This window comes from Cyanistes caeruleus, chromosome Z (assembly GCF_971803275.1).
Source record: "Cyanistes caeruleus chromosome Z, bCyaCae1.hap1.1, whole genome shotgun sequence".
NCBI classification, from domain to species: domain Eukaryota; kingdom Metazoa; phylum Chordata; class Aves; order Passeriformes; family Paridae; genus Cyanistes; species Cyanistes caeruleus.
This window is the reverse complement of record NC_141732.1, coordinates 71,403,625-71,425,191: the sequence shown is the minus strand read 5'-3', so window position 1 is coordinate 71,425,191 and position 21,567 is coordinate 71,403,625. Positions and strand designations below refer to the sequence as shown.

Here is a 21,567-nt window from a genome sequence, read left to right as displayed (position 1 = left end):
CTGGCCTATCAGCTTTTATTAGTCCACGTGCTAAACTGGATTACCTAAAGCTGGATGCATCCCTCTGCTCCACACAGGTCACTAGCATTAGCCCTGTCGTGGAGAAACCTGTGATGGGATTACAGTGACTGCCTGAGGCCACTCAGCAAACCCAGGGCAAAGCTGAGAGCAGAAGCAAGATTAGGACAAGCAGAACCAATGCCACCATGGTGCTGTGCCTGTATGCTTTTGTACTCCCACACATGTGCCACAGCCACGCAGCTGCTCCATCAGCAAACCAGGGATATGATGCAATTAAGAAAGGCAGTCTCTCAGGGATGTGGGAGAGTCCATATTGCTGGAGGTTTTCAAGATGTGAGCATGCAGGGTGCTAGATAGCTAAATTCATCCAGTCTCCTACTCACATGAAATGCTGGACAAGGTGTCTCAAGTTCATTTCCAGACTGGTCTACTGTATGAAAAACCAGCCTGGGAGTGCAGCACAAAGGGTTTGTTTTCAATAGCGCTAGTCCCTTGACCTGTTTGACTATCCACCAATGCCAACAGTGGCATCAGCACAAGGGCAGGGTGAGAAAGCATGGCCACATCCAAAGCAAAGGGAGGAAAAACATGATATTCCTGTTTCCCTCTGAAAGGGTTCTCAAGAGGCTCCAGGAAGAACACCATGTGCTAATCCATCCCCAAGTTTCTACAGGAAAATACTAAGTGTGCTAAGAGGCCTGAACATTGCTTTCACCAAACAACTGCTCTCCCACTTGTTGTGCTGCTTGCAGAGATGAATCACTGGCTCCTGAAAGCTGTAATTTACTGGGACATCAGCTGGCTCTTCATGGTAGGCAGGTGAAACTGATGCCTCCCCACTTAATTGCCTGTTTTTCTTCAAACTCAAACCTGGTTGACTAGTAGCATCTCACAAAGATTTCCAAATCCAAGAGACAGATTTAGTAACACCTTGCCTTGCTAAAACTGCCCAGTTAAAAACAAGGCACCGCCAGACAAGTTCCTTAAATTCGAAAGTTTTGTTTTGCTTCCTTTCCTAACTGATCCCAATGACCCGATTCCCAAGAAGTAAGATCTTGTCTTTACCAAAGGTCTCAAATGTGGGCTGAGGAAGCATGAGCCAGACCAGATGAAATGAAACATCCACAGCTAATTAAGAGGATGCATCTAGCTTTCCTCTCATTAAAAAAAAAAAAAGCCACCAACAAAAAAGCAAAATCTAGACCATGAAAGAGAAAACATTTGGATTAAGGATTTAACAAGGTCCTTCCATGCAACTCTCCATGAATGAGTGCCCCAATCCCAACGCCCCAACCCCAACAATGCCAGGCGTGACCTCCTCTAACCACTTTTTAATTTTTTTTTTATAATTAAAGAGTAGCCACAGGAGCTCACCTGCACACTGTGCCTGTTATGCATATATACATGACTGGCCGGCACACCCAGAGATCACCTCACTGATCAGACCTGAGGGGAATTAGGTCTAAGAACACGCAGTTCACAAGTCACTGCAGCATGTCCAGGCACGGGATCAGCACTGAGCTTCCTGACCCAGCCACGAGGGCAGTGGCATCAGGCACGAGCTGCTGCAAAGCAGCTGAGACGCCCTGGAAAACAGGGCCTGAACCCAGGCCATGTGGGTAAGACACAATGTGGAGCACGCCCGGTGCCAGGGCACGACAGAGCTCTGTGCTGGCAGAGCACATAAGCCTTTCTTGGTGCTTACACACATTTTAAAGTGACTCTCCCTCAAACTAAGCAGTTCCCAGGGGAAGGGGAGCAGGGGACACTGTGCCTTATTTCCTAGATTGTGAAGGAGATCAAAAGCACTTCCTTGGTTTAATTTCTGCATCTCATTAATCCACCATGAATAATCGGGTGCTGCAATGCTGAGAGCCACGCAGATGGATATCTGAGCTGCTTATGGAATTGGAACTGAGAGCAAAATCCCATCCCAAAGCTTGGACTAAGTGATTATATGTTTCAAACATCACTCAAGAAGGTCTACAGCTACTTTTTATACACAAGGTCAGACTAAACGGAAATAACTGCCCTTCAGACCTGACAATCTCTCTTTTTCCATACCCTATAATTTCTATCCCTTTCTCTTTACAATTTTCCTCTGTTTCCTCTATTGGTTCAGACAGTAGAAATAATCAGGATATTTAGGACAATTCAGCTTAGATCAGCTAATTCATTGTATCCTCCAGGCTAGAGGAATCACTAAAGACTAGAAAATTCAGAGATGTCATTTGTCAAAGGCACTTCGAGTGAAATTATTGTATAGATACAATGAGCTTATCGGGTGTTTCCCAATGGAGAGGCTATGAGTGTAGATCTACTTTACCATCACAATACAATGCCATTTAATGTAAGTATATGAAGTGTATGTGTCACATCATCACACATTTAGCAAAGGAAATTAAGGACACAAAGGAGAGAGGAGGCATGAATTCTCCAAATGCAGTGCTGTCCAGACAGTAGGAAACACTGAAAATACTGTCTCATGCATTTGGAGCTGAGCCCTTCTGAATAAATTAGCATTCAGCCAGTGAGGACACATGGAAGGAAACTTTGAAAAGTGCCAAAAACGACTTGTCTGAAAAGAATTCAGTAAATAGATTCCAGTGTCTGACAAGTGTAAGCTGCAATGAGTATTATCAGAGAGCAGTACCTCTTAACCATGTGGACTGATTTGCTAAATGGCAGTTCCTCCTAGCTGAAGTCCAAGAAAGATAATCTGAAGGGTCCCAACAAGGCAAGACAGGAATGATCACAATGACAGATGCAGCCCAAGCAGGGTACTGAGAAGTCATTGCATGAACCATATCAATGTGTTATTTATTTTCACAGACTCCTTCCAGATTGTATTTCTGGCACAAGGGGTAAGATCAAGAGCATTTCTCTCAAGAAACTAAGCTAATGAGGATAATTAACGCAACTCCTAAATATATAAACTGTGCAGATAACGAGTCTCATTTGAATTTTGCTTTTCTAGCAAAAAGGCAGATGGATTGATCTGACCTGTTTCATGAGACTTTTGCCTTGCCAAAAAAAGACACTCTCCCTTTAGCTAAAGAGCCAGAACCAGGCCAAATGTCCTCTCCAGTGCTTTGAGGACATTTCGGGCTCCACTTCAGCTTACTCCTTGACTTCTGCTTCTTCTGCCAAGCAGCTGGCAGCTGGGGGAGAAGGGAACTCCCCCCATCCTGTTCTCGCTGGCAGCAGCATCCACACTGTGTGCCCAGCCTGGGTCCCACAGAAACACAGGTTTCATCCCCTGAAAAAGGAAGCAACGTAATGGGACTTTGATTCAAAATTCTGGATTAAGGCCAAGTTAGCACTTCAGCTGTGAGGTCTTCAGAGCGCAGGACTTCAAAAGATCGGCAGATACTAGACAACCACGTAATGCAGGGAAAAAATGAATAATGCAGTATTTCATTTCTCTGCATGGATGAGAAAAAGATCCAGGAAAATAACGTAGCACTTATAATCAATAATGCTTCAATTGTAACCAATTTTGCTATAGGCCAGGAACCAAATAAATGCTACATGAACAGGGCTCCTCTCATGAGGCCAATAAGGAATCATGTTATCAATTAGGCTGAAAAAGTCCTCTGAGTCCAACCATTAACCCAGGACTGCCAAGCCCACCACTCAATCATATCCCTGAGTGCTGCATCTATATGTCTTTCAAACTCCTCCAGGATGGTGACTCCACCACCTCCCTGGGGAGCCTGTGCTTGACAACTCTTTTGGTGAAATACTTTTTTCCTAATATCCAATCCAAACCTCTTCTGGAACAACTTGAGGTTGTGTCCTCTTGTCCTGCCACTTGTTACTTGAGATAAGAGATCAACCTCCATCTGGTTACACCCTCCTCTCAGATAGTTATAGAGAGGGATCAGATTCCTCCCTGAGGCCTCCCTTTCTCCAGGTTAAACACCCCCAGCTCCCTCAGCCACTTCTTATCAGACTTGTGTTCTAGAGCCTTCACCAGCCCCACTTTCCTTCTTCAGGAATGGGAAGGACAGAAACACTGTCCTTCTTCAGAAATGCTGCAGCAAGAGAGGAGAGGAGTAGCCAAACTGTCACAGCACAGATCGACTGCTTTTTGATGGCGATGACTCCACTCAATGGCAACTATTAAGCAGATCTCAGAGTCCACCCTCAGGAGATATTCATCCAAACCTTGCCTGTCTATCTACACACACACACAGACATACATTTTTGGACTTCTTTCTCATGTGTATTTGCTAAGTGGCCCAGCATCCTCATTAATATTGTGTGAAAATTTTGTTCTGGCCATCACCCACCAAGCTCTCTCCAGACACCCGTAATGGCCACCGAGCTCACACACACCAAATCCTGGCCATCCCTGCCAGGTCACCCACAGCATGCAGGTCTTCAAATGCCCAGAGGAGAAAGAGGTGAGAGAAAGACATGCCTGTGTTACTGCTCATCTCTTCTAGTCAGAGCAATCCATCCTGCTGCAAATATAAAGGATTTACAGCACCCACAGGAATATCACATCCTGCACTGAAACTGCTCTGAACCCCCTGACCGCCAAGAAAATATCCAAAAGCCACATCTGCTAACAGATTTTGGCATCTGATGGGAGGCAGCACATGGCATGCTCCCAAAGCCTCCTCTCTCCATTCTCGGTGCTTTTCAAAAAGGCATCCATACAGTCAAATTGATATGAATTATATTTAAACAGTTTTTTAAATGCTTTCAGTGCACACAGAAATAAGAATCTATCATGTGGAATCCCTGACATTTAAAAGATATATTAAACAGAACAATATAGACTGCAATTGTCTTTATAATACAAACAGTAATTCTGTCCAGTGGTCCCAGCAAGGCAAGTGATCCCTGTCAAGTTCACACCTGGCATGCACATGGGTCTGATCTTTGCACACAAACCAGTGACTGTATTTACAAAGCAGGTACATATCCATGCATACCTGGAGCAGCACAAGCTGGCAAGAAACAGAAGCCACACCACATTAAATGCACTGCTTGTTCTTAGCAGTTTTCATAGTAGATCTTTAAACACTCAGAGGAGATCACATATTTTCCTCAGTTTAACATTAAAATGTATTAAGATGTAACTATTTGGAATGGGGTTTGCTAGAGTTGGTTGCCACAGCCCAGGTTTGGGGCCACAACCTCAGATGCTCAGGCCCAAAGCAGGTAAAAACCCAGTCCCTCACCCACTTCTATCGCCAGGGCACACAGTCACCACTTTCATCTTTTCCCCTTGCTAACAGATAAGACGACTGCTGTACCTGCCTAGGCTGAACTCAGTCCTGCCTGCAGAATTTGGGTTGAATGAAGGAGCAGACCAAAGCTCAGTATCTCACCAGCCTGGGTACCAGACACCACAGGATCACAGACACTTTCTGGTGCAAAAAGCTCTCACTCAGAAGCCTTGCCTTGAAAGCCCTGAGTCAGCCCTATTTAAGGTCCAAGCAGCCTTTGTTCATTTTTCTCCCATCAGCCAGCCAAAGACTGCAAGTGGCCTGTCATTGTGGGCTTTTTCTCCACTCCCCTCATCTCTCAAAGTATAAAATCCTTACTTTTTCTCCTATGCATTACTCCACTCATTTCAAGTCCTCCTCTCTACTCATTTCTTACATGATGCCCTGAAGTTATAAATCTACAGTGCTTTCTCAAGATGACACTTACACAAACAATGACATCCCATCATTTCCTCTCCAGAGTTCTCTGGAGCATCCTGTTTATTCTATATATCTCTTTTGTTTGCATTCCAAACTCTTCAGAATAAGGACTTTCCATATTTTGTGTCCTATACTGCTGGAAACATGACTGGAGCTGCTCAATTCAAGGCTTTCAAGGTCAGAAAAGATCACTGCAATTATTGAGACTGACCTTTGGCCTGCCACACAACAAATTCAATCAAGTGACTTCTGCATTAAGCCCCTGATAGTCCTCATAGAGACATGCCACTAATGGATGATGATCACTACAGCGTTTTTTATTTTGCATTTTACCCAATTTTGTTGCATAGTCTGTGTTTTTCTCCTTCATACTCAAATCTTTCCAATACTTTCAGCAATTAGCCCATGGTAAAATCGTACGAAACATTCTAAAATACACATGTATGTTACTTCTATGATGACTGCACTAAAACCACTATAATTAATTACTTATTATACTTTTCATTTTCATAGTTTATATTTAATGTGCTTTTGCCAAGAGAAGATATATAAAAAAACCAGAACTTTATTACAAATGATAGACTTACAAGCCTCCTCGTAAGAAGGTACATCTGCAAAAGATTAAAGAACCAAAATGATCTGAGAACAAGGTAAAGGGAGAGAATAAGCTGATGGCATTGCTGGCATGCAAGGTATTTTTGTGTTAAAACTGTATGTACAAAAAACCTTTCATACACTCTGAGTACCTGTATTAACTTTAATGTTCAACATACTATAAAATGATCACCTTCTGAAGAAAAAAAAATTAAATTCCTTCGAGCCATGTGTTAAAAGCATTCTTAAAGCAAACAGACACAAGAAGAATGCTCACAAAAAAATCTGTTTTTCATCTGTCTAAAATACGCACTGGCTTCAGCTAAAAGCCAATCAATCAATATGCAAAGAATAAAAAAAGAAGTTCAAGTCACTTATAAATATTTTTTTAACTACAATCATCTGGCAGCAGAGCACCACTGACCTAACTTCACGAGCATTTGTCAGCTGGTGATGGCCATGGTGCAGTCAGGAGAAGAAAACAGAGATATTTGCTCATTTAAGTGAGCAGAGTAGAAGTGATCCACTACAAATCACAGCAAGTGGCACAGTCTGGAGGGGGAAAATGCCCAAAACAAATGTTCAAGAAAACCTGCCCTGCCCAGTGCACCCAGAGCTCTGGCAGGCTGCAAGGCACCAAAAGGCAACAACTTCATCACCACTAGGTGGTTATCCATCAGATTCTAATTTCATTATTTCTTCTGAAGAAATTATAGTATCCTACACAGAGCTGAAGTTTCTATGAACATCATACAAGGCATTATACAAGAGCAACAAAAGTGCTTCTCCAGTTTTCTTTTAATTGCCATGGCAACTCTGTTTATTTGGATTTAAGCATCATCCTGGGATGCTCGTAACGCCAACAGCACAACACAGTGAGGCAGAACGGGAAAGAGAGACGCAGTGAGACATTCATGTGGCTAACTCCTGTCCAAACCAAGTAATTCAAAACCCCACAGGCAACAGCTGTAGTGAAAAATACAGGGGGATTAAGAATCAACAGAAACAAGTGTTTCTTTCCATTTGCATTTTTTTGTAGAGGTCGCAGTCCTCTCACAACTCCAGCAGCTTGGAAAACAGAGAGCTCTGCCAACCTTCCCAGGTGCCCTTCTGCATTTTCACCTGCCAGTGGGGTTTTAAGTTGTGGCATCATACAGTCTGCTCTGTACATGGGCTTTTAGGCTCATAGAAGGCATACCAGTTAACTGAAGATCCACTGCACTCACCTTAACAATTTCTACTTGAACTTTCTACTGGGCTCATAAACAGGCATGATTCAACAGCCTAACAGGATACCAGGATTACCTGCAGCATGCTTAAACCCCATTTCCCCACAAGATTAGGCCAAAATATTGTAAGCAACACCCAAGATCACAGTGAAACTCATGGAGCAGCACTTAATTGTTACTACCATAATTGACCTGAGCTCAGGATGCTCTCTATTTGTGGGTTATGCTGAACAGACAGGAAGTCCACAGAAGTACCACCCTATAATTTCACAAGATATCTACAAGTACATGCAAATCCTAGCAAGCATAAATTAAAGTGCACAAAGAATCACAGAACATTTCAGCTTGGAAGGGCCATACAGATCTCCAAGTCCTGCTCCTCACATAATTGCCTTAGTTTTAAGTAAACCTAGTGGCTCCTTGGACTCCTAGAGACCTGGTGCCATGACCACTTCCCTGCTGCGTGATCTGGATCTGTGTGATCTGGATCTGCCTGCTCCAGAGATCGACCACCAGGAAGGCAGAATTACCAACTTCCACCAGATTTGACTCAAAAATGCAGGAAAAAAAGGGAAAAGAAAAGGGGGGGGGAAAAGGGGGGGAAAAGGGGGGGAAAAGGGGGGGAAAAGGGGGGGAAAAGAGGGGGAAAAGAGGGGGAAAAGAGGGGGAAAAGAGGGGGAAAAGAGGGGGAAAGAGGGGGAAAAGAGGGGGAAAGGGGGGGAAAGGGGGGGAAAGGGGGGGAAAGGGGGGGAAAGGGGGGGAAAGGGGGGGAAAGGGGGGGAAAGGGGGGGAAAGGGGGGGAAGGGGGGGAAGGGGGGGGAAGGGGGGAGAAGGGGGGAGAAGGGGGGGGAAAAAGTGGGAATAGAAATCACCAACCAACCAAAAGACCCCCAACAAACCAACCAACAAAAAAAAAAAAAAAAAAAAAAAACCCAAAGAAACCAAACAAAAATAAAAGAAATAAACAACCTAATTTACAGTCTTGCCATGGTTAATATGAGAAACTGAGCAATTGTTTTCAGACACAATAGGCAACTGCTGAAAGAAACCAAGAGAAGATCCTGCAATCCATCTCAGAGACTGTCTAACAGCTTGGAAAATGGACTGTCACTTCATCCATCAGGAATTTCTACCACCCAAATGGCTACAACGTGACTCTGGCTGGCAGGGAGCAGTACTGACGTCTCTAGGAATCTGGGAATCAAATAGTTTTACCCTTCTAAACACATACCAATTTACCTTCACATTTTCCAAAATTATCAGAATAAGGAGACTGCTTTCAGTCAAATACTCTGCAAGCAAAGAAAGTTTGTCTAAAGTAATGCAGAGATTGGTAAAGATTAGCTGACTACCCCAAGCACAATTTTTTTCTCCTGCACCAGGGGCTCGCTATTACTCTACCTTCAACCTCTCCAAACTTTTGATGAAGGATGTTTGTTCCACCCACATTGATGACTTTCATTACCTTGGAAGAGTTGAAGAAATGTATTGTAGGCACCAGTGATCTCACACCAGATGGGGAGAACAACAGAGGTATGGTGGGGTCCAGCCTGTGGTGAGCACACTCTCAAAACAGCCTCTAGGATTCAGACATCCAGAGTTTAGATGCCTCTGTATAAACCACACAGGTGCTATCCCTACCCACACCCAAAAGAAAGAAGAGAGTTTATTCAAGTGACCCTTATTCCCTCAATGCAGGAGAAAGGAGTCTGGACAGTCTCCAAGCACAGCAACAAACATGGGAAGTACTGAATGCACAATTACAGCAGCCCATGGGGACAACAGAATCACCATTACTCCAGGAAGATCAGAAACCACAGAGGAGTTCCAGCTCAGCCTCCCAGTGTACCCAGGGGCACAAAACCCATTGTCACAACTGCAATGTCTTGCTTACTTAACTACCCACACAGAACCAGTTCTGTTAGGACTTCATGGAGAGACGAGTCATACAGGCCAAACACAAATGTCTAAAAACAGCAACAGGGTGGGGATTATTTTTTTAATTATTTTGAAACTGAAGTGTTGCAGCAGCCTTTCTGACACAAAACAAGAAAAAAAAAAGAAAAAAAAAAGTTTTCCTCAGCAAGTAATACTCTTAAAAGAGTCTACAGAATTAGCATATAACAGATACAGGTGCATAAAAAAAATACCATCAGCTCCCAAAGTGACTTTTTTTGTGACTGGTCAGGCTTAGACATAGCAGTAAATTGCAGCAGTCCTTTCTAAAGAAGAAATCACCTCTGACTGCATCTGTGAAACAAACATACAGAGATTAGAACTGCATGGATAACCGCTTCTCTGATGAACCACCCTAAATATTTTGAACTGTGTATTTCATTTTAGTCCCATTTCTGCAGAACATGGTTAGTTAATCTCACATTTAACCCTCTGTGCCAATATTTGCACAGTTTCTGTTGCCGTGCTGGAATCTGCACATAATGTGATCTGGCTCAGTGCTCAAAGAGCTCCAGGGATCAATTACCATTTTATACATCAGTGTTTCATTACTGAGCCGTGAATGTCCTCAAGCCAATCAGACCCTCAGCTCCACGCTCCAAGACTCTAATCTTTGAAAATTAGGTATCTGGCAAGACACACTGTAAGAAAGAAAAATTGCCGGACTCATGCTGTTTTGAATACATCCAGCCTCCATTCACAAATACTGCCATTGCAGTGGCCACTAGATGTTTTCAGTGATGTGATTAAAAAGGAAGCAATGATAATTGTGGAGTGGAAATGCACTCTCATCTGTCACTTCTCCTGGAAAATAATGAGCTCTCTTTCTTGTTATGTTCACTGCAATATATCTTTGGAAAAGTCTTATAGAGATTAATGCTCAATTGCTCTAAATGAGCTTAGCTTTATTTATTCTAGGAGAGGATCTGGTCCCAAAGTCCCAATAAGCAATTACTTCACTATCCTCATTAAAGGAAAATCCTATATGGTAGCTAAGACAGGACTTTGGCCCTGTGTCTCCCATGTAAATTCAGCGATGGAGATTTGTCATGCTTTACATCAACAAGCCATGCCTAAGTGCCTACTTTAAATGAGGCTAAGATACACGGCTGCAAACACTGTAAATCTTCAGAAAATAAGGCAAACTTGACATTTCTGCTGCTCATCTTCAGCTTTGCTGCCTCCTCCCCATGCACTGCCACAGGACTGGAACCTCATTGAGCTGTCAGCACAAGAAACTCATCTGCAGCACTGTAAATACTTGAAATAGTTAATTCTTGAGCAGCAGCTCTGTAGTGGAGATTTTGGGGAACAGAAGCGCCGCATGCCCAGACAGATTGCCTGGGCCCCTGCTGGACTGGTGGTACCTAGAAGGGAACTTAGCCACAAGGAGGAAAACCCGGGGGAAAAAGCAAGTGTGCTCTTAAAAACCACTGCTATTCCAGTCATCTGTTTTGAAACTGCAAGTGCTGTAAAGTGACAACACACAAGCCACAACCACATGTTGGAGAGTTTGTTTTAAATCACGAGGTGAAAATAAGAATCCATTATAACTCTGTTTAACATTCCCGGGCTGGTATGCAGCTATGCAGCCCACGCAACACCACAGCTGTGGCAGTGAGGTCTCAAAAATCTGTTCCGAGGGGAGAAAGCACCAGAACCAAAAATTAGGACAGTGCCAAAAGTCTCAGACAGCTGCAATCATCCCCACACAGTCTTTCCATCACCTCTAACACTCCAGGTGAATCCAGACGGTAGGACAAAAACTGGCTCACGTTTGGAAAGTATTTTTGCACAAGTTTCACAGTTCAGCAGATCTAAGGATCAAAGCCTCTTATACTGGCCACCCAAAGTACAAACATTCCCTTAAATAACCCCTGTTGAGAACTGGGGCTTTCCACACCTTGTGGACTTCAAGAAGAAAATTTTTTAAGTGATAAAAACCCTCTGTCATGATATGTAAAGGTATCAGCCTCCATAAAGTCTTCAAGAGCCATTAAAAAAAAATAAAGGAAACCACACACTGCAGAATTGACACACAACTGACTAAATACTAATAGCCAATCATATGACATTTCCATTACTTTAACAGAGATTCTGTGAATCCAGTGCTGGCATTCTGATGAGCAAATATATTCAGAGCAGCAGCAAGGAACATATGTCAGGCACTGCAAAAAATGTAGCTTCTAAAATCCTACCTTTAGATGATTCTTTAAGAGAAAAAGATCTGTTTGTGATCTGTCCTCCTCCTGAAACTAATTCAAGGACAAAACTCCAAATTGTCTCTTCAAACACACAAACACACACACAGAGCAAGTTGGCACACATGGATTTTTGTGGCTGGACAGCAAATGGTGTTCATTTTCAAACTAGTGTAGTCCAGACTCTCACTGCCTCAGCTGAACATCTCACAGATGCCACCGAGTTCCTAATCCCCCTCCGGGCCCAGGAATGGTCTGTTTGTTCTTTTATGTGCTAGAATTCTCCAGGTGTGCTTTAAAGCCACTGAACAAAGGAAAGATAGCAGTTAAGAGTGGGTTTGTAGTACTTCACCTTCCTCAAACACTGATTTTAGTGAATATCATGCAAGTACAGACTATTCTCTCTCTGACACACGTATTCACAAAATGTATAAAGCTAATGCCCTAGATCTGTTGTGTCCTCCATTAATAATTTAGATTATTGGCCGTTTTAGGCATATACAACATATGCTTCAAAATACAGTACTCTTCTTTTTTTTTCTTCCATTCTATAATGACCCACTTGGTGTGTTTGATGCTTTTAGGAACGGCTGTGCTGCTTGCTCAAAGCTCTGGGAGACAGAGTAATCCTCTCCCAGCTAGAACTAGGCTTCTGTGAAGCTCACAAAGATGATCTATTCTGGTCTTTTGGCACTAACCATAAAGCAAGACACAGATTAAGGTTTTCAAGACCATTTCTGCCAGAGACACACTCAAATAAGCAAGTGAGACAGTGACAATTCTATTTCAGGAACCCCTTCAATGCTTAGAGATGACACAACCGATATTTTCAGCTCTGGTCCATCCTACAGTTAATAAGAGTATAAATTAAAAATGCCATTCCCACTTTACATTAAAATCATCAGTTTCATGTATCTCTTATCTTTCTGAGTTTATTTGACTGAGTTGTTGTTTTTTTTAAGATGAAAATAAACCTTCTCCAGGAACTGTGTAAGTGTTGATAATAACAGACTAGAACACAAAGCCATTTTTCTCCGTCCAAGAGGAAATATTTAACATCACAGCCCTGACACATGTACTCTTGTTGCCAACACCCCGCACACGCAGTGCCTGTCTGCGTGTGGATCACCCACCAGCCCAGCTCCACAATCCATCCTGTTTACTATTTAGGACCAGGGTTACATCCAAACCAAGCTCCACTTCCCAAAAGGCAGAAGAAGGGCAGCTTGTGCAGATGTGAAATTCTGGTGAGAAAGACAAACTATAAACAGATTTCCTAAAAGATCTGCCTTGGGACAGTCTTATCTAGCAATTCCACTAATTCCCTTGATAGGGAAAGTAGGGGACTGAGAATGAAATCTGCAGACAACAGCTAGCTGAGAAAGTCTGTCAACTCAGAGGATGGGCAGAAGTGTATTCAGAACATTTGAGGACTAAAACAACTGACAGGAGGTACAGTTTGTAATAAAGCCAAGTGCAGTCATGCACTTTAGGATTAAAGAAACATGTTCTGCAGCTTGAAAGCTCAACAGTTGGAAGTGATATAGAAAGGGAAAGATTTGGATGGTTTAGTGGTTCATGGCAAGAGTGTAAAAAAGACAGATGTTGTTCAAAGTCTCGATGAGGAATGGAAAAATATGCAAGACACTAGTAAGGTCTCAGCTGGAACAATGTGCAATTTCAGGTTACAGGGTTCAAGAAAGGTTATGGGACACTGGAATAGTGCAAGGAAAGGTCAGCACGATGACCTCTCCCATGAGCCAAAAAGGCAATGGCTTTGCTGCTAGAGCAAAATGAAGGCTCTCTTTCAGGGGGGAAAAGGGAAAGATACAGCAGTACAAACCACTTAAGAAGAGGTTTAGGCTGGAACTTAAAAGGAGGCCTGCAGGAAAAAAAAAAAAAGAAAAAAAAAAAAAAATACCTGAAACTCTACAGAATGGCTGCTGAAGACAGCCAAAAACATGGCCAGCCATGCAGGAGATGCAAAGTTGGTTCTGATCACATACATCTTCACCTACAGCCCAGTGAGCCCACCAAACAAGGTTCAGGAGCTGCTTTGCTCCCCCAGAATCTCCCAGACCTTCCCCTACCTGCCACCAGGTCTTGTGCTGTCACCACGGAGATAAGGTGTTTAAGTGTACCAAGAGTCCACACTCATGGCACAGATACAGTAGAAGCTACTTTGGCTTCCCAAATCTCTACCCAGTTGAAAAAGGGATGACTTCACCCTGGAAAACTTGAGGCTATGCCCAAATCAAGTCAAAAGAAGACAACAAAGGGAGGCTAGTGAAAAGCACAGCAGGTCACTCAAAATTACTTAGAAGAGACACACTTCTAAAGGAAAGGAGGTACTTGGTGGCTGAAGGCTTTGGAAACCATCACTGTGATAGCAAATGTTTCATGGCCAAACTCCCTCACTATTCCCCAACACTGCCCAACAAAACTAAGAGTGCAGGCAGGTTCAAACAGGGAGAGTTGGCTATCTTGCTACTCCAAATTAATCTCTGTTTCAAAGGAAAAACACGAAGTTAAAAAGGGGACAAGGGTGAGAGAAGGAAAACATAGAGGCTAATTAATGTCAATCAGTATAAAGACCCATGACTGATGCTTTTGACATTACCCTTCCAGACAGTGTTCCTGCAGACGCTCGAGTGAGCGTGAGGCGAGTGCAAGAGAAGCAGGATTAGGCAGGAGGTGCCTGGAAAATCCACACAATACAAAAACATCTTTCTCAAATATTTATATACAAATACCTTTTCCATATGTTCCAGTATAGAGAGCTGCCCATGTTTATGCCTTCTGTAGCATCTCAACAGCAAAGGCTTAAAATGCCTCCGTAGCAGGACAGAAATTAGACTCCACATTACTTCCATTAACTACTGCCTCTGCCACAGGAGATGTGGAACGAAGGAGAACTACCCCTACGAGCTTTTCTTCTGTGAATTTACCATCCCACTGCCACCTTAGATTTAGAAAAGACACAAACAGAACAACTAACTCATCTCAGACTTTTTTCCTACAACCGCACTTTGCCCACAGAGAGGTTTCATGTGTACATATTTTTGCAGTTACTGTACTCTACTCAAGCTTCAAACCTTACAACGAAACATAGGATATTTTTAGGTCATCTAAACTCCCTATCCATGAGAAGAAAATGAGTCATTAGTCAATTACATAGTTTATACAAACAGAAATTACCAATTTCCCTCTATTCTTTGGATCACAATCTGGTTCTTTCATTGTGCTGCATCTTTGGGACTGGCAGATGCAACATCCCCTTCATTAGGCAGAATTCTAAAAGTCATCATTGCAACACTAAAGACAACAATTTCCTACTCTTAACCAAGCACTGGCAGGAGGTTTTGCTAAGCAATGGGAACACAGAGTGGAAACTATTCATATATTGTAGCTCTTGAGTTCCAAATTAAATGATAATCAGTTCTTTGAAGTGTCCTTAAAACTATCAGTGTGTGCTCCCAGGTCCCCTGAGCACTCTCTTGCAATTCACCTGAAACACAAATAACTACCTTTGGCCAATTCTGCACTGTTTTTACAGGGCAGCTGAGCTCACACAAGACAATATAAAATTATTTTTCCCTTTTCCTCCAGAAGTGCCCTGGCTGCTCAAGCCAGCTGCTGCACTTTGCAGGCAGCTGCACTCTCTTAAATTTTAGTTTTAATGGCAAAACTAATTTTTCAGCCATGAAAAGTTCAGCTTTCTACATCCCCAGCAGCTGCTTCTGGAAGGCTGCTCAAGTACTGTGGCTGAGTGGCAGCTTCTGAAGAAGTTTCTTTGCTGGAGGATAACCTCAAAGACCATCTTGGCTGGTCTAAACTTCTGCTTCATGGACGGTGCATCATGGTTTTTAAGTGAAAGCAACACTTCAAAAGGATTGCAGCAGCTAGACATGAGAAGAGGTGAGACGCTATCCTTATCCAAAATTTAAAACAGAGCCTACAGCTAGGAAAGAGCAAACGCATTCTTACAGATTGGTGTAAATCACAAATAATTGAAGTCCAGCTGGAGAGTGAGTACTCTGAAAAGATGTTTCCCTCTAACGCCCCATAACTTCTGAGCTCGCTTGGAAGAGCCCAGCAGTATCTCAAGCAGACTGAAAATGCTGCTGCACAGGTACACACCTGCTCTGTCTACAAGACACATCCTACCTGTCTCAGTTTAATTCCAGTGCTAGCAGGCACTTATCAGAGCTTTGCCTTTGCTTTCTCTCACAGATGTGTCCACCACCCTAGAGGAGTGTCCCATTCCCAATCCCTTTTTCACTCTTTACTCCCTACTCTGCTATTCAGACACTGGGACTGGGAATTCAGCAGGGCAGCACAGTTTTAGGTCTTGCATCAGTGCCGGGTCTTGTTAAGCGGATGGTGCCTACCAAAAGCATTTTACTTTTTTCACCTACATTTCATGAACAACATGAAAAAGCTGAGGTGATTTCATGCATGAAGCATTTCTACATCCTTCACAGCCTTCTTCCCAGGAGAGATACAGAAAATAACTTCCCTTTGCTGAAGAAAGCAACTTTCCCCTATTTCTTATCAGTTGGCTCATCATCAACCAGGCAATGGAGAAATTACACCGGAGATGCCACTCAGTCAATAAACAAATCTCAAAAAAAAGTTTTGTACTCAACCCCAAAAAGCCTGAGTATCCGCTCAGCATGTCACACTTCTCCCTAGGTCACTGGTCAAGACCCACAGAATCAATTTCAATAAATATTTTCACATTCAAGAATCTGGGAAAAAGCCAGGAACTTCAGCCAATTGGATGAGTATGCAGCACAAACCAAGCAGTCCCCTATGGTTATCCTGTCTCTGGAAACTGGCCTCCTAGCAGGCCATTTACATCTCACGCTCATTGATATTTTAAAAAGGTCTTTTAAAAGCTGTTTCCTACATGTCAGTGTGTTGAAGGATCTCAATAACTTTTTGCTTTCATTGCTGCATCCCCCCCTTTCAGTTTTGACCTAAAAGAGCACCAGAGCTATAACTGGATCAACCCACATCGCAAAATATCCTGCCCCAAAAGAGGAAGGGCAGTGTTCAAAGACAAAGGACAAATGTCTTTTGCCTGGTATCGTTAGTTGACTGCAAGATAACCTGTGAACAAACAGCACTTAAGCCTGACCCCACCAAAGCATTCTTGACCATCCTAACGGACAAGAACTTGAAAATAAGTTTCCTTCCTGTTCAGTAGGACAAGATTCCTGTTTCTCTCTGCAACTCCTGTGTCAGCAACATCAACACTGGCCTCACTGGTTTCCCAGTTCACCAGCAGCTGCAGGGATTTGCAGATACATTGCCTGTCTATTTTGTATATACTCACAGTAGTACTTGGAAGCCACAACACAGTTTCTTGAGACAAAAGGTCAAATTCTGCAAATTACTGCAAATTTCAGCTCTGGCAGGATTCATCTGCAACCAAGATCTTCTTCATGCTCTTGGGATATGTGGGACAAACCAATATGTTGTGGGACAAATGAATTACACCCATGGGGATCTAAATCTTTAGAAAGCAACACTGGCAGCCACACCAACAGCCTTCCCCTTGCAGTGCTCAACTTACGTTTCAGATTTACATTGGATTTACATAATATTAGTTTTAGTCAATCACTTACTATCAGGAGGAGAGATGTATCTGAAAAAACAAAACATGATATGGGTATGACATGCCCCAAAGCCAGCACACCTGGGCCACCTCACTCTAGCACAAGGCTAAGCAAACACAGCCACTCTACATCCCATGCACGTCCAGGGGTAGCAGAGCCACCTTCTCCTAAGGCATTAGGGATCTACTTGACTTGAGCTGAGACAACACAGACTGCTGTGATCACCTTCCCACAACCACTAGTCCTGCAGATCAGCCTCTGAGAAGTCAGATGGACTGGGGTTGTGTCCTCAAGTCAGTGAGCTTCTACACATCCCAGTTTTCTACAACTCTGAAAAACAAACCAGGGCCTGTGCCACATTTTGGCTCATGTGACTTCAACCACTGATCACTATCAACATTCACAAAGCACTCTGCAGAAAAGACAACATTTTCCCTCAATCCTGGACTAAGCTCTTAGTCATTTACTACATTTTGGCCTACAATAACAGAATTCCACTGTGTATTTTAACTGAATATATTATTCCTCATTAGCAGTCTCAGGCTGTTACAAGTCTTTAGCCTAGCAAAACACTGAGTGCAACTACTCCATGAGTGATAACATTCCCATGATGAGCAAAATGTTTCTTGCTCATAAGGTAGAGCAGAGGTACCAAATCCTGCTCCACAAGTTGTGAACCATTTCACAGGCAGTGCAGGCTCTGCTGCAAACCCAGTCTCTCCACTAGAGCAACAGCTACCACAGGACAAGGTTGGGGGAGGAGAAAGATGAAGAGGGAAGAAAAATTACAAGATTCTGAAGAAATGTGTCTCAGCCTACACTGAATGAAAGTGCATGTGTCTGAATCTGTGTGTGAAGTCAGGGCATATTCAGGTAACTCAAACCTAACTAGGATGCTTGCAGCCATCATTTTCAGCCAGCATTCCTCAGGGGCTGCTGCCTTTCTGTAGTCCTTTGCAAACACACAGTACCCACAGCAACATCCATTTCTACCCACACATGTCAAACAGGCTACCATCTCAAGTTCCCTGCAATCACAGTTCTACTAAGACTGTGGACCTTAAATTACCTTACAGAACCAGCCAGAGAGAAGAAAACTTAACTGTTGTATCCCAAGGCTAGAAGGAGAGTGGAGAAAAAAAACTAACACCCTAACCAGTCAATGACTCTTCACGCCAAACAAGCAATTTTATTAAGGAAATAACATCTGAACGAGGCACACTGCACACACACACGTTCTGCAGCTGGAATCTCTTGAGCTGATGCATCTCTTCGTGATACACAAGTCAGAAAATAATTCAGCTCAGCCTTGGAGGGCTGGTGTTAGCAGCTCTGTGATCCTATCAAGCACAAAGCTTGGTAAAAAGCTAAGCACAGACATTAAAAGATATACAGAGCTAATCTACTGAGATTCATCTTTCCCACCTCCCCCTCTCCCCCCCACCCCCCTGAGCACACTCTGTGGACAAAGAAATTATTTCAGAGAATCACCAATGTTCAGCCTCAAGGGAAGGGTTCTGGATGACCAGGGAGAAGCTGTGAGCCACAGCAGCTCATGGGAGATACCCATCCCCTTCCCTGAGTCCCCCTGCTGCCAGACTGCATGTTAGAAGGAATGTCACTGCATGCAAAGAGGGGACACTCTTGGACAAAGAGGGCAGAGAAATCTGATGTCCACTGGTAGTGTTAGAAACACCTCTACTTTTTTGTTTGTGACCCACAAACAAAAAAATGTAGGCAGCACCCAGACCACACCGTGCTGTCTTTGTAAATTCTTAGCCTAAGCCCACATGATTTATCATGCTTTATGAAGCTGTATGAAGCTTTCATACTGTATGAAGCACTACATAGCACTGACATACTGTTTGGCACTTGCTGGAATATAGAGGTTATCTATACAGAAACAAAGATCTTCCCAATTTCATGTAGCTGACCAGTTCTAGGAAGTTATACCTTATTGCATGCCCACGAGCACCTCAAACACTAAACATCAGTGACAGAAGAGCCCAACACCTGCCCCTTTCAGTCTGGGGTACAGTGGGTGGATACAGATACCTGTCTGTCACAAGTAGGACGAGCACCCTGGTCCTGCAGTCTGGCTAAGGCTCCTTCTCTCCTATCTTTGGCAGTTGAAGGAAGTTGTTCTCCACCAAAGACAGGGCACACAAAAGATGCTTTGCAAAGTCAAGTTTCTGCCATCTCACCACACTTGCAGAATAGGATTCCTTCTGCTCACACACAAAGTCAGTCATAGTCATACATCTGCTAAATCCCAGCAAGATCCTTCCACAGCACCACAGGTTTTCTATTTCAAGAGGATTAATAATTTGCAGGCAAGGCACTTTCCTGACCATGCAGAAAAATCATGACATAAAGGATATATCATTAACACATTTCCACTAAAAGATCACACACAGAGATGTATCAGGCAAGATGACTAACCCTTCTGTTGAGAGCAGATCCATGAGAGGAATGAAATTCTAAATTATGATTTTCTAAATACCATGATAATATTTAGTCACTAAGTAAAAAATCTTTCCAAGACATAAGTAGCATAAGAGACATGATCTCTTTTCAGGAAATGAAAGTGAGAACCTAATTTCCAGCTTCCAACAGAGTGGAGGGAGCTTGGTGCAACAGACTCTAAGACCATACAGTTCCAGATGAAGAAAAAGCCTTCATCATCCTTCTCACCCACTTTTTACCAGTAATACCCAGAGGCTTCCCATCTCTCCATACCTTCTCAATGAAGGGGGATCCTCTGTTTGAGCCAGGAGATGGAGCCAAAGGGACACTCCCTGCTGTGAAGAAAGGGTGCGATGCAGGAATAAAGGAATTGGGATAGAGAACTCAATTTCTATTGTTGAGGGTGTTAATATCAGTCTATTATTGCTATCAGTCAGTATGAAACAGCAATTCACAGGTGCTGTACAATACAAGGGACAGCTGCATAACTCACAAAACAGCTCTAAAAAAGTTGAGACACCACCCACCCAAGCCACCAAACACCAGTTACTCCTCTTAATCCACAATTTAAGAATATCTCGGAATTATAATATTAGGACATAAACAAATTTCTAAAAAAGATGCTGACTAGAGGTGTCAAGCATCAAAAGTACTGTCGGGAGAGATGATTTAACCTTTCTCCTCAGAACTGCTGCTGTTTCAGACACTAATGCATGACATTTCTGAACAGCCCAGGGTCCAGTTCAGATGGTGGATGCATTCACAAACCCCAGTTCTGTGAGCCGAATGCACACACAGAGAACGCACTGTTGTGCAACACAATACTTAAGAGGCTTCCCATCTGCACTCCATTTCAAAGCATATTTTATTGGTTAGCTTCATTTAGAAGGTTCCCCCAGTTCCGCTGCAAGAGAGAACCCTGCCAAAACTCAGCTGAGCAGAAGCACTGGATTTGTATCAGCACAGAGTAACTACGAAATAAGAATGAAGTACAGCTCTGCCCTACATGTACCAAACATGCTAAACACCAACAGACTTTTGTATGCTCGGGGCTTAGGAGATATTTAAGGAACATGATGGCTGTGGCATTTGAACGCCACCAAAAGCTCTCCTAACTGAAAGCCAGGAATCATGATAGATTTAGGAAGTAATAATTCAGGTCTATTTTTTGCATCCAGTTGAAAGACTATATTTTCCTTATTAAAAGCCTTCAGTACACAGGCTTGCCAAGAGAAGCTACTCTGCAAGGCTTTCAGCAGCGCTGTCATTTTAAAAATCTGGTGCTCGTCTGTCCTAGAGGAAAGCATTTTGTGCCTGGAGTTGTAAAGATTTTCTCCAAACGAACTGTTTAGTGGTTTTGAACCGAGTCCTGTCCCCACGGGAACGCGTACCCTCCTGCCAGATCCCAAATGAAGTTTCTGCCCAGCCCCGAGCCCGAGGCCACTAGCACGGGCTGGAGAGAGTCCGGCAGCCTGCGGGTCACCGCGGCTCCCGCCGCCCGCACGGACCCTCCGGACCCCGGCAGCCGCAGCCGGTCCCCCCGGGCCGCTGGGCACCCGCCCCGCTCCGGCCGCCGCCACAACTTGCGGCTCCACGCTCCTCCTGTCCGCCTCGCCTCCCGTCCTTCGCCGGGCTTAGCCTCCCCGCTACCGCCGGCGGCACGGCCGGTCCCCGCGGCACGGCCGGTCCCCGCAGCCCACCCATCCGCTCCATCACCTGCCGGCGCCGAGCCGCGGAGCCGGTGCGCGCCGGCGGCGGCGGCGGTGCCTGTGCTGGTGGCTGTGCCGGTGCCTGTGCCCGTGCTGCTGCCGGT

At 43.8% G+C, this 21,567-nt stretch overlaps 1 protein-coding gene across 8 annotated transcripts in view; it reads right to left on the bottom strand.

The window, feature by feature from the left end:
- PDZD2 (PDZ domain containing 2) overlaps positions 1–21,567 on the bottom strand; it is a 201,780-nt gene that overhangs the window by 93,665 nt on the left and 86,548 nt on the right. The window lies entirely within an intron of this gene.